The 15,814-nt window shown below is 38.3% G+C and overlaps 1 pseudogene; it reads left to right on the plus strand.

Annotated features, from left to right (window-relative positions):
- LOC101885209 (protein inscuteable homolog) overlaps positions 1 to 15,215 on the plus strand; it is a 16,889-nt pseudogene extending 1,674 nt beyond the window's left edge.
- The last annotated feature ends 599 nt before the right edge of the window (positions 15,216 to 15,814 follow it).

Genomic DNA, 15,814 nt, shown 5'->3' on the forward strand with positions numbered 1-15,814 from the left:
GAGATTTAGCCTAGCTCAAAATAATTTCATTAATCCTGTAATTAGTGTTATGAACACTGCGTTATGAGTTTTCAGGACACATTTTAGGTTTCGTGTGTGGCTACTTTTGCTTTCTATAGTCTACATTAAATGTGTGATTAATGCAATAATTAGCCGAGCTTTTTTCTTTTTTTCCGTTTGTATTATAAATATTCTAGTATTTTCAATTTCAGCTTTTTATTTATGCATTATTCATTAATTTAGGTTATTTATTTGTTTGCGGGTCAGCTGTATTGTTGACGAGAACTATTTTTATCTTTCCGAACTGGTTTAACAATTAAGTTTTTCTTAGTTCTCATTACGGCTGAAAAACAATAGTTACTTTAATAACTTAATTATTACAGGATGAACATGAGTTTGCTTCGCATATCCGCAAGCTCATGACGCAGATGTTAAATGACAATGTTGCGTGCAGCTTTTATTTTAATATAACTCTGTAACATTATAAACTAATATAATGCTTTGACAGTTTATGTTAGCGCTATGAAATCAATGCATTCAGATATGAATTAAGAAAACATTAATAATAAATTAATAATGTTTTAATAAAAGGATTTCTTTGTGTTTTTAACTAGTAGCTCGAACCACGGGTAGTTGAGTAACTCGAGTAGTTTTGAAAAGAAATCGATTAGCAGAAACCAGTAGTCGTGCACACACACACACACACACACACACACACACACACACACTTTCAGACTGTCATTGTTGAGTGTTGTTATACAGCTCTGTGAACCTGACCGTGTGTTCCCCTTGCCTTGTCTTGTTGTTTTTGACCCTCGCCTTGTTTGTTTGTTTGTTCATGTTGCCTGCCTGCCTGATCATCTGCCTGTTATTTGACTGTGGCTCTGCATCTCCTCTGTGCATCTGTTTGCCCGTGTGTTGACCATTACCTGACCACCCTGCTAATAAACCCTGCGTTTGGATCCGCACTCCCTGCTGTCAGCGTCACTTCACATTACACTCATTGTGTAATAATTGTTCCCTACATGTACACAGCTCTTTTCTGGACACTCAAGCGCTTTACACATTGAGGTGTGGTCTCCTCATCCAGCAGCAGTGTGCAGCATCACCTGGATGAGGTATGAGCCATATTGCACAGGACTGCACACACACACAGCAGCTGATTGGTGGAGAGGAGACAGACTGATGCAGCCAGGTATGATATGGGGATGCTGAGGAGGCCAGGGGGCAGATTTAGCCAGGGTGAAACCCCTACACTTTTTCCAAGGACATCCTGGGGTTATTAGCGAGCACAGAGAGTCGGGAGCTCAGTGTAACGTCTCATCTGAAAGACGACACTCACTGAGCAGTATAGAGTCCCCTTCACTACACTGGGGCATTAGGACAAACACAGACCGCATGTTGAGCGCCCCCTGCTGGCCTCACTAACACCCCTGCCAACAGCAGCCCAGTGTTCCCATGCGCTCTCCCATCCAGACACGGACCCGGCTCAGCCCTGCTCAGCGACCATGTGAGAGTTGCAGAGAGCGAGCTGCGGCAAACACTCTCTCTGTCCTGTTTAAGACAATCACTGCTCCACTGTCGCCTCAATTAGAGGAAAATAATAACAAGAAGAAAAAAGTTGAGCACACGAGAAAACACAAAGCAGATGAGGATCAGGGTTTATCTGTTCACATTCCAGTCCTGCAGACTCAAAATATTGAGCTGGCACAATTTAAACAGTAGATACCTGTCCAGAAAACCCAACTAAACACTTAATATAGACTGATCAATCATTTGAGATCAGAGAGCTGATGTGCCCACAGCACTGATCAACACCTCTCTTTATTTCCATGTGGACAGTCACAGCCGCACTTCATCCAGTCCACATCAACATCTCCCTGTACATCCACATCCCTTTAATAACCTGTGTGTCGATCAATAGACTCAGCAGTGTGACGGAGCGCTAATGTCCAGCTCCTCTTCACAGATTCTGATCCGTCAGATTGAGGATTTGGATGATGTTCTCACCATCAGCACCGCCATCAGCAACCTGCTGTCTCTGACACAAGACGGACCACAGCTCTGCAGCATCATCGCGAAAATAGGAGAACACACACACACGCACATGCATACACACGAACACGCGCATACAATTAATAATGTTGAGGAACACAGTCTGTATTATACATGAGTAATACAGCTGCTGCGCTCTTGCGTAAATGATGGTGTGAGTGTGTGTGTGTGTGTGTTGTCCCGCTGTTCTGCTCATCAATAATCTTAAACACTGTCGTTTACTCTGTCACTTTAACACTGTCACCTTAACACTGTCATTTACTCTGTCACTTTAACACTGTCACTTTAACACTGTCGTTTACTGTGTCACTTTAGCAGTCACTTTGACACTGTCGTTTACTCTGTCACTTTAACACTGTCGTTTACTCTGTCACTTTAACACTGTCACTTTAACACTGTCGTTTACTCTGTCACTTTAACACTGTCACCTTAACACTGTCGTTTACTCTGTCACTTTAACACTGTCACTTTAACACTGTCGTTTACTGTGTCACTTTAGCAGTCACTTTGACACTGTCGTTTACTGTGTCACTTTAGTAGTCACTTTGACACTGTCGTTTACTCTGTCACTTTAACACTGTCACTTTAACACTGTCATTTACTCTGTCACTTTAACACTGTCACTTTAACACTGTCGTTTACTCTGTCACTTTAACACTGTCACTTTAACACTGTCGTTTACACTGTCACTTTAACACTTTCGTTTACTCTGTCACTTTAGCAGTCACTTTAACACTGTCATTTACTCTGTCACTTTAACACTGTCGTTTACTCTGTCACTTTAACACTGTCACTTTAACACTGTCGTTTACACTGTCACTTTAACACTTTCGTTTACTCTGTCACTTTAACACTGTCACTCTAACACTGTCGTTTACTGTCACTTTAACACAGTGTAACACACTAACACTTTTACACTTTAACAGAGTAAACACAATTTCATAAACATGACAGTAAAACACAACAGCATAAACATGACAGAATAAAACACAACAGCATAAACATGACAGAATAAAACACAACAGCATAAACATGACAGAGTAAAACACAACAGCATAAACATGACAGAGTAAATACAACAGCATAAACATGACAGAGTAAATACAAGAGCATAAACATGACAGAGTAAACAACAGCATAAACATGACAGAGTAAACTCAACAGCATAAACATGACAGAGTAAACAACAACAGCATAAAAATGACAGAGTAAACAACAGCATAAAAATGACAGTAAACAACAGCATAAACATGACAGAGTAAAAACAACAGCATAAACATGACAGAGTAAACAACAACAGCATAAAAATGACAGTAAACAACAGCATAAACATGACAGAGTAAAAACAACAGCATAAACATGACAGAGTAAAACACAACAGCATAAACATGACAGAGTAACACACAGCATAAACATGACAGAGTAAATACAACAGCATAAACATGACAGAGTAAACACAACAGCATAAACATGACAGAGTAAACACAACAGCATAAACATGACAGAGTAAACAACAACAGCATAAAAATGACAGTAAACAACAGCATAAACATGACAGAGTAAACAACAGCATAAACATGACAGAGTAAACACAACAGCATAAACATGACAGAGTAAACAACAACAGCATAAAAATGACAGAGTAAACAACAGCATAAAAATGACAGTAAACAACAGCATAAACATGACAGAGTAAAAACAACAGCATAAACATGACAGTAAAACACAACAGCATAAACATGACAGAGTAACACACAGCATAAACATGACAGAGTAAATACAACAGCATAAACATGACAGAGTAAATACAACAGCATAAACATGACAGAGTAAACACAACAGCATAAACATGACAGAGTAAAACACAACAGCATAAACATGTGTAAACACAACAGCATAAACATGACAGAGTAAAACACAACAGCATAAACATGACAGAGTAAAACACAACAGCATAAACATAAGAGTAAAACACAACAGCATAAACATGACAGAGTAAAACACAGCAGCATAAACATGACAGAGTAAAACACAGCATAAACATAAGAGTAAAACACAACAGCATAAACATGACAGAGTAAAACACAACAGCATAAACATGACAGAGTAACACAACAGCATAAACATGACAGTGTAAACACAACAGCATAAACATGACAGAGTAAACACAACAGCATAAACATGACAGAGTAAACAGCATAAACATGACAGAGTAAAACAGCATAAACATGACAGAGTAAAACACAACAGCATAAACATGACAGAGTAAAACACAACAGCATAAACATGACAGAGTAAAACACAACAGCATAAACATGACAGAGTAAATACAACAGCATAAACATGACAGAGTAAACAACAACAGCATAAACATGACAGAGTAAAACACAACAGCATAAAAATGACAGAGTAAACAACAACAGCATAAACATGACAGAGTAAAACACAACAGCATAAACATGACAGAGTAAACAACAACAGCATAAACATGACAGAGTAAACAACAACAGCATAAACATGACAGTGTAAACACAACAGCATAAACATGACAGAGTAAACACAACAGCATAAACATGACAGAGTAAACACAACAGCATAAACATGACAGAGTAAAACACAACAGCATAAACATGACAGAGTAAAACACAACAGCATAAACATGACAGAGTAAAACACAACAGCATAAACATGACAGAGTAAAACACAACAGCATAAACATGACAGAGTAAAACACAACAGCATAAACATGACAGAGTAAAACACAACAGCATAAACATGACAGAGTAAACAACAACAGCATAAAAATGACAGTAAACAACAGCATAAACATGACAGTAAACAACAACAGCATAAACATGACAGAGTAAACACAACAGCATAAACATGACAGAGTAAAACACAACAGCATAAACATGAGTGTAAACACAACAGCATAAACATGACAGAGTAAAACACAACAGCATAAACATGACAGAGTAAAACACAACAGCATAAACATGACAGAGTAAAACACAACAGCATAAACATGACAGAGTAAAACACAACAGCATAAACATGACAGAGTAAAACACAACAGCATAAACATGACAGAGTAAACAACAACAGCATAAAAATGACAGTAAACAACAGCATAAACATGACAGTAAACAACAACAGCATAAACATGACAGAGTAAACACAACAGCATAAACATGACAGAGTAAAACACAACAGCATAAACATGACAGAGTAAACACAACAGCATAAACACGACAGAGTAAAACACAACAGCATAAACATGACAGTGTAAACACAACAGCATAAACATGACAGAGTAAACACAACAGCATAAACATGACAGAGTAAAACACAACAGCATAAACATGACAGAGTAAAACACAACAGCATAAACATGACAGAGTAAAACACAACAGCATAAACATGACAGAGTAAAACACAACAGCATAAACATGACAGTGTAAAACAACAGCATAAACATGACAGAGTAAAACACAACAGCATAAACATGACAGAGTAAAACACAACAGCATAAACATGACAGAGTAAAACACAACAGCATAAACATGACAGAGTAAAACACAACAGCATAAACATGACAGTGTAAAACAACAGCATAAACATGACAGAGTAAACACAACAGCATAAACATGACAGAGTAAAACACACAGCATAAACATGACAGTGTAAAACAACAGCATAAACATGACAGAGTAAACAACAGCATAAACATGACAGAGTAAACACAACAGCATAAACATGACAGAGTAAACAACAGCATAAACATGACAGAGTAAATACAACAGCATAAACATGACAGAGTAAATACAACAGCATAAACATGACAGAGTAAACACAACAGCATAAACATGACAGAGTAAACACAACAGCATAAACATGACAGAGTAAACAACAGCATAAACATGACAGAGTAAACACAACAGCATAAACATGACAGAGTAAATACAACAGCATAAACATGACAGAGTAAACACAACAGCATAAACATGACAGAGTAAATACAACAGCATAAACATGACAGAGTAAACACAACAGCATAAACATGACAGAGTAAACACAACAGCATAAACATGACAGAGTAAACACAACAGCATAAACATGACAGAGTAAACAACAGCATAAACATGACAGAGTAAATACAACAGCATAAACATGACAGAGTAAAACAACAACAGCATAAACATGACAGAGTAAACACAACAGCATAAACATGACAGAGTAAATACAACAGCATAAACATGACAGAGTAAATACAACAGCATAAACATGACAGAGTAAAACACAACAGCATAAACATGACAGAGTAAACACAACAGCATAAACATGACAGAGTAAACACAACAGCATAAACATGACAGAGTAAATACAACAGCATAAACATGACAGAGTAAAACAACAACAGCATAAACATGACAGAGTAAACAGCATAAACATGACAGAGTAAAACACAACAGCATAAACATGAGTAAACAACAACAGCATAAACATGACAGAGTAAAACACAACAGCATAAACATGACAGAGTAAAACAAAACAGCATAAACATGACAGAGTAAACAGCATAAACATGACAGAGTAAAACACAACAGCATAAACATGAGTAAACAACAACAGCATAAACATGACAGAGTAAATACAACAGCATAAACATGACAGAGTAAAACACAACAGCATAAACATGACAGAGTAAATACAACAGCATAAACATGACAGAGTAAAACAACAACAGCATAAACATGACAGAGTAAACAGCATAAACATGACAGAGTAAACACAACAGCATAAACATGAGTGTAAACACAACAGCATAAACATGACAGAGTAAAACACAACAGCATAAACATGAGTGTAAACACAACAGCATAAACATGACAGAGTAAAACACAACAGCATAAACATGACAGAGTAAATACAACAGCATAAACATGACAGAGTAAATACAACAGCATAAACATGACAGAGTAAAACACAACAGCATAAACATGACAGAGTAAATACAACAGCATAAACATGACAGAGTAAAACACAACAGCATAAACATGACAGAGTAAATACAACAGCATAAACATGACAGAGTAAAACACAACAGCATAAACATGACAGAGTAAAACAACAGCATAAACATGACAGAGTAAACAACAGCATAAACATGACAGAGTAAACAACAGCATAAACATGACAGAGTAAACAACAGCATAAACATGACAGAGTAAAAACAACAGCATAAACATGACAGAGTAAAACACAACAGCATAAACATGACAGTGTAAAACAACAGCATAAACATGACAGAGTAAACACAACAGCATAAACATGACAGAGTAAAAACAACAGCATAAACATGACAGAGTAAACACAACAGCATAAACATGACAGAGTAAAAACAACAGCATAAACATGACAGAGTAAAACACAACAGCATAAACATGACAGTGTAAAACAACAGCATAAACATGACAGAGTAAACACAACAGCATAAACATGACAGAGTAAAACACACAGCATAAACATGACAGTGTAAAACAACAGCATAAACATGACAGAGTAAACACAACAGCATAAACATGACAGAGTAAAACACACAGCATAAACATGACAGAGTAAACACAACAGCATAAACATGACAGAGTAAACAACAGCATAAACATGACAGAGTAAATACAACAGCATAAACATGACAGAGTAAATACAACAGCATAAACATGACAGAGTAAACACAACAGCATAAACATGACAGAGTAAACACAACAGCATAAACATGACAGAGTAAACACAACAGCATAAACATGACAGAGTAAAAACAACAGCATAAACATGACAGAGTAAAACACAACAGCATAAACATGACAGAGTAAACACAACAGCATAAACATGACAGTAAACAACAGCATAAACATGACAGAGTAAACACAACAGCATAAACATGACAGTAAACAACAGCATAAACATGACAGAGTAAACAACAACAGCATAAACATGACAGAGTAAACACAACAGCATAAACATGACAGAGTAAAACACAACAGCATAAACATGAGTGTAAACACAACAGCATAAACATGACAGAGTAAAACACAACAGCATAAACATGACAGAGTAAAACACAACAGCATAAACATGAGAGTAAACAGCATAAACATGACAGAGTAAACAGCATAAACATGACAGAGTAAACAGCATAAACATGACAGAGTAAAACACAACAGCATAAACATGACAGTGTAAACACAACAGCATAAACATGACAGAGTAAATACAACAGCATAAACATGACAGAGTAAAACACAACAGCATAAACATGACAGAGTAAAACACAACAGCATAAACATGACAGAGTAAAACACACAGCATAAACATGACAGAGTAAACACAACAGCATAAACATGACAGAGTAAAACACAACAGCATAAACATGAGTGTAAACACAACAGCATAAACATGACAGAGTAAAACACAACAGCATAAACATGACAGAGTAAAACACAACAGCATAAACATGACAGAGTAAAACACAACAGCATAAACATGACAGAGTAAAACACAACAGCATAAACATGACAGAGTAAATACAACAGCATAAACATGACAGAGTAAATACAACAGCATAAACATGACAGAGTAAATACAACAGCATAAACATGACAGAGTAAAACACAACAGCATAAACATGAGTGTAAACACAACAGCATAAACATGACAGAGTAAATACAACAGCATAAACATGACAGAGTAAATACAACAGCATAAACATGACAGAGTAAATACAACAGCATAAACATGACAGAGTAAATACAACAGCATAAACATGACAGAGTAAAACACAACAGCATAAACATGACAGAGTAAACAACAGCATAAACATGACAGAGTAAAACACAACAGCATAAACATGACAGAGTAAATACAACAGCATAAACATGACAGAGTAAATACAACAGCATAAACATGACAGAGTAAAACACAACAGCATAAACATGACAGAGTAAACAGCATAAACATGACAGAGTAAACAGCATAAACATGACAGAGTAAACAGCATAAACATGACAGAGTAAACAGCATAAACACGACAGAGTAAAACACAACAGCGTAAAACACAACAGCATAAACATGACAGAGTAAAACACAACAGCATAAACATGAGTGTAAACACAACAGCATAAACATGACAGAGTAAATACAACAGCATAAACATGACAGAGTAAATACAACAGCATAAACATGACAGAGTAAAACACAACAGCATAAACATGACAGAGTAAATACAACAGCATAAACATGACAGAGTAAATACAACAGCATAAACATGACAGAGTAAAACACAACAGCATAAACATGACAGAGTAAACAACAGCATAAACATGACAGAGTAAAACACAACAGCATAAACATGACAGAGTAAATACAACAGCATAAACATGACAGAGTAAATACAACAGCATAAACATGACAGAGTAAACACAACAGCATAAACATGACAGAGTAAAACACAACAGCATAAACATGACAGAGTAAACAGCATAAACATGACAGAGTAAACAGCATAAACATGACAGAGTAAACAGCATAAACACGACAGAGTAAAACAGCATAAACACGACAGAGTAAAACACAACAGCGTAAAATACAACAGCATAAACATGACAGAGTAAACAACAACAGCATAAAAATGACAGTAAACAACAGCATAAACATGACAGTAAACAACAACAGCATAAACATGACAGAGTAAACAACAACAGCATAAACATGACAGAGTAAAACACAACAGCATAAACATGACAGTGTAAACACAACAGCATAAACATGACAGTGTAAACACAACAGCATAAACATGACAGAGTAAACACAACAGCATAAACATGACAGAGTAAAACACACAGCATAAACATGACAGAGTAAACACAACAGCATAAACATGACAGAGTAAAACACAACAGCATAAACATGACAGAGTAACACAACAGCATAAACATGACAGAGTAAAACACAACAGCATAAACATGACAGAGTAAAACACAACAGCATAAACATGACAGAGTAAACAACAACAGCATAAAAATGACAGTAAACAACAGCATAAACATGACAGTAAACAACAACAGCATAAACATGACAGAGTAAATACAACAGCATAAACATGACAGAGTAAACACAACAGCATAAACATGACAGAGTAAAACACAACAGCATAAACATGACAGAGTAAAACACAACAGCATAAACATGACAGTGTAAACACAACAGCATAAACATGACAGAGTAAAACACAACAGCATAAACATGACAGAGTAAAACACAACAGCATAAACATGACAGAGTAAAACACAACAGCATAAACATGACAGTGTAAACACAACAGCATAAACATGACAGAGTAAAACACAACAGCATAAACATGACAGAGTAAAACACAACAGCATAAACATGACAGAGTAAAACACAACAGCATAAACATGACAGAGTAAATACAACAGCATAAACATGACAGAGTAAAACACAACAGCATAAACATGACAGAGTAAATACAACAGCATAAACATGACAGAGTAAAACACAACAGCATAAACATGACAGAGTAAAACACAACAGCATAAACATGACAGAGTAAATACAACAGCATAAACATGACAGAATAAAACACAACAGCATAAACATGACAGAGTAAAACACAACAGCATAAACATGACAGAGTAAAACACAACAGCATAAACATGACAGAGTAAAACACAACAGCATAAACATGACAGAGTAAATACAACAGCATAAACATGACAGAGTAAAACACAACAGCATAAACATGACAGAGTAAATACAACAGCATAAACATGACAGAGTAAAACAACAACAGCATAAACATGACAGAGTAAATACAACAGCATAAACATGACAGAGTAAATACAACAGCATAAACATGACAGAGTAAACACAACAGCATAAACATGACAGAGTAAACACAACAGCATAAACATGACAGAGTAAAACAACAACAGCATAAACATGGCAGAGTAAAACACAACAGCATAAACATGACAGAGTAAACACAACAGCATAAACATGACAGAGTAAAACACAACAGCATAAACATGACAGAGTAAACAACAGCATACACAGTAAACATGACAGTTAACAACAGTATATACTCCAGTGAGCGCTGCTGTGTGTGTGTGCAGGGGGGTGCAGTGGTGGCGCTGCTGAAGATCTGCCGGCAGGACTGCTTCAGCTCTCTGTATGCTCCTGCTCTGCGCACCGTGGCCTCCATCTGCTGTGTTGAGGAGGGCATCAGTCAGCTGGAGAAGGTAAAGTCCTGCTCCTCATGTCGTGCTCTTGTGTTCTGCTCTTATGCAAGTTGCCACACTCTGTTTCTGCTGCATCATGAATAACTCTGATTACAGTGTGATATTAGAATATCTAATGCTTCCATTATTCATAATCTCTGTAACTCATATCTGACACGTGTTGAGCTCGTCATGATGTAGTGCCATTCTTTTGCTGCTGCTAGAGAGCTCCACTGTTTGTGACAGTGCCACCGTGTGGTCATGAAGTGCAATTGCTTTTACAACTTCACTGATGAACTATCAACACGTGTGTGTGTGTGTGTGTGTGTGTGTGTGTGTGTGTCTTACACACTTAGTCCCTTTATTAATCAGGTCACCACAGTGTAATGAACCACCAACTATTCCAGCATGTTTTACACAGCGGACGCCCTTCCAGCTGCAACCCATCACTGGGAAACACCCATACACTACGGCCAGTGTGGTTGATCAGTTCCCCTATAGTGCATTTTTTTGGACTGTGGGGGAAACCGGAGCACCCGGAGGAAACCCACACCAACACGGGGAGAACATGCAAACTCCACACAGAAACACCAACTGACCCAGCTAAGACTCAAACCAGAGACCTTCTTACTGTGATGTGATCTTGCTACCCACTGCGCCACCGTGCCGCCCTGTTCATTGAAATATCCCCCAGTATGTTAATGTGGACGTGCTCATTTTAGACTGATCCTGAGTTCTTTTTTGACAGATGAGTTCCTGTTCGGACTCATCTAATGTAGAATACTGTAATATATAGTCCTCACCGTACGACATCAGCGCAGGCTAACAGTCTTCTGTCGGCAGGTGGACGGGCTGCTGTGTCTGGCTGATATCCTGACGGACGGAGCGTGTGCGGAGGCCACCCGAGCGGAGGCAGCAGCAGTGATGGCCCAGATCACGTCTCCTCATCACAGCTCCACTCAACACCTGTCCAGCTTTCTGGAGAGCATGCAGGACATCGTCACAGCCCTCATCCGTAAAGCTCAACAGCCCAATCTGAGCTCATTTCAGCCAGTAACTATGTGAAGACAGTGAAAGTATGACAGTACCTTATCTGTGTGTGCAGATCTGTGTGAGAGCGCGTCCTGCGGCGAGGTGTTTCTGCTGGCCTCCGCTGCGCTCGCTAACATCACCTTTTTTGACAGCATGGCGTGTGAAATCCTGCTGCAGCTCAACGCCGTGCACATCCTCCTCCAGGCCTGCAGGGACCGCCAGCGCGTCGACACACCCTACTCCAAAGACCAGGTGCTGATGAGTGCAGACACCGCTCAGGCTTTACATGGCTGTGTTCCCCACACTTATATGGCATGTGTGTAGCTGCTTTCACAGATTCGCTGTTCTTCCTCGTCTGTGTGGCTCTGTTCATTTAGGAAATAATATAGAGCAGTGTGATCATGACAGTCCATGCAGATCTATGTGTGTATTCTCTTGCTATGTGTGTGTGTGTGTGTGTGTGTGAGTGATGTTCATTTACCGTGTTTTAATCTGTGCAGGTCGTGACAATCCTGGCCAATCTGTCTGTGCTGGAGCAGTGCACCGCAGACGTCCTGGAGGAGAAGGGTACGCCAGAGATTACAGTAATACTCTTCTGCTCATCAACAATCTGTAATGTTTTAACGAATGCTTTAGGAATCGAGCAGCTGCTGGTGTTACTGAATGAGAAGCCGTCATCCTCCAGTCCATCGAGAGCGCCGCATGTGAACGAGTTCAGCAGAAAGCAGCCGTTACACTGGCTCGACTTAGCAGAGACCCACTGCTCGCTCAGACCGCCATACAGTGCAAGGGTACGAGATTAGACACTTACAGGACAAGAACACGAGATCACCGACACTTACAGGACAAGAACACGAGATTACTGACACTTACAGGACAAGGGGACGAGATTATTGACAGCTCAAGGGTACGAGAGATCATCATCATCAGCACTAGAGTATGATAGATTAACCCCAATGGTTCTCCTCTAATTAGGAAAGACTGCACATCTAGACAATATTAATAATGCACAGTCATTTGCATTGCACTTTTTGCACTGTATCTGGATTGTAAGCGATATTCAATAATATAATTTGTCTATTACTTTTATTTCACAGTTGTTCCACGTCTGATCGAGCTGTGTCGCTCCCCAGCCGAGAGGAACAATAGTGATTCAGTTCTTGTGGCCTGTTTGGTAACTCATTATTATTAAATGCATGTGTTGACTTGTGTCATGTGCCTATATTCTTACAGAGCAGAAATGTTCAAATGAATGTCAAAATATGTGCTATCAAAACAAAATTAATTCTAGGAATAAGTGATTATAACTCCAAACTAAATTGAGACAAGGCAACCTTGCTTAAAACAGAAGGAAAACAAATGACTTTATGAAACTCCTGGAGAATGAATCATTTCAGGCTTAACTCTGTAGGATCAAAGAAATCATTTACTTGAACTTAGCCAAATAAATAAAAGTAAAGCCACACCAAATGAAAAAGGATAATTAGTGAGCTCTAACCTCACTAAAAACACAAAGCATAGGTCTCAGGGCCGCAGCTCTGCACCAACCCTAATCAAACACCGCTGATCTAGCAGTCTTGAACACCTGGATTATATAGATCAGCTGTGTTGGAGCAAAACTGTGCAGAGCTGCGGCCCTCCAGGAACCTATGGAATAAAGGAAACTACACTCAAGAACCCGCAAAGATGACGAGAAGCACAACTTAAAAAAGGAACAGAGCACACAAGAATCAGGTGAGCAATCACAATAACCCAAACAAACACGAGAGCATGGCGATTGAAAACAGTGATGAACAGCCACAAAGCCAAGCAGAAGAGCAGAATCTGCCCTGCGCCCCAGCTTTTACAAGAGGTCTGAAGCGCAAGCGGTTTCGCTTTCTCTCTTGTGCTCGCTGCGCATCTATATTTAAAATAAGAAACTTGAGCTAATTATAATAACGTGTGTGTGTGTGTGTGTGATTATTGAAGTGCTTCTGACATACGATCCTTTCAGAAATAGACAAACTCGAGAGTGAAGCGCAATAAAAACAAAGTAGGCTATTATGATTGATCTGCAGCTATAATCATGTTGATGAAAGGTTGGTGATGAACATTAATACAGTATTGATGCGTGTAAAGCGTCTGTGTTGTGAGAAGTGCTGCTCATATGATATACGAGTGACCCGTACAGCTTTACTGTAGACATTTTCTTGAGCGGGAATGACCCGACTGAAACTGTTGTACACCACACACACCACTGGTACCCGTCTAGCAGTGGAAATGCAAGCCTGATGAAGGTTGAGGAAACGGGTCACACCAACCTAACCAGCACATTGTTTTTCAGCAGGGTTGCCATATAAAAAGTGCACTTCCTGTTTCGAGAATTTCTGATGAGATTTGTAGAATGTGCTGTAGGTTCATCTCTCTCTCTCCTGTGAACCTTTGCAGGCTGCTTTGAGGAGGCTTGCGGCTGAATGCCCTGACAGCATGCTGTGTCATACCTGTGCAGCTGCTGATGCCTCTGAAGCAGTGCTGGTCAATCCAATTCATCTTGTGACAGCTTTAAACCTGCATCACCTGTACAATACAGAAGAAATGAGTCATTTAAAGGAAAAACTCATGACAAACCATTAAAACAATGGGCTAGTCAAGCACTCTTCATAGTGTTTAAACTACAACCAACATGTAGATTTAACTTGCACTATAATCTATGGTGACAGAAACTGACCCCTGCTCTCAATAAATCAAAGACATTTGTGGTTTTTATAAATTAGTGTATTTTTAAACAAAAAAACATTAACATTCAGAAAAAAATGATCATTAATGAACTCATGCAATAAAATGATTTCTGGCCTGTGGCGTACAGTAATTTCCCTTATTTTATATTATTGATCTTTCAGAAATCACAGAATGAGTCAGTTTAGTTATTTCATATATTAATGTACAAAACTGAAAAAACAGCCTATTAAAACACATTAATCCACTGATGTAAAGACTAAAGAGACTTCACTGTCACTGCAGTGAAACAAGCAATAACAGCAGCAGCAATAATCATATAGAAATAGAGAAAACAATAAAATGATAACTGCAAAGAATTATATAATATAGAATTATAAAATATACAACTACATAATAAATATTACATACAGTTGAATTATAGTGCAGGTCATGTGTATGTACAGTAGCTGGTGTGCAAACAATTGTAAACTATTGCACAGGTTAATAAAATAATTGAGTGTGTAATTATCAGCAACACAGGGTAAAGGGGAAACTCGGTCACGGAGCATGTCCAGTCATAGTTTAAAGCCCAATGCACAGCAGCAAAGCAAGAAACTGAACATGAACAACAACAAGGCAGATTTGGTGGAGTTGTGGAGAAGATTAAACGTTATCCTCAATAATTTACTTGAACAGCCAAAAATATGTTTTCCAGATTCATGGATGTTACCTGA

The sequence above is a fragment of the Danio rerio genome, chromosome 22, assembly GCF_049306965.1.
Source record: "Danio rerio strain Tuebingen ecotype United States chromosome 22, GRCz12tu, whole genome shotgun sequence".
NCBI classification, from domain to species: Eukaryota; Metazoa; Chordata; class Actinopteri; order Cypriniformes; family Danionidae; genus Danio; species Danio rerio.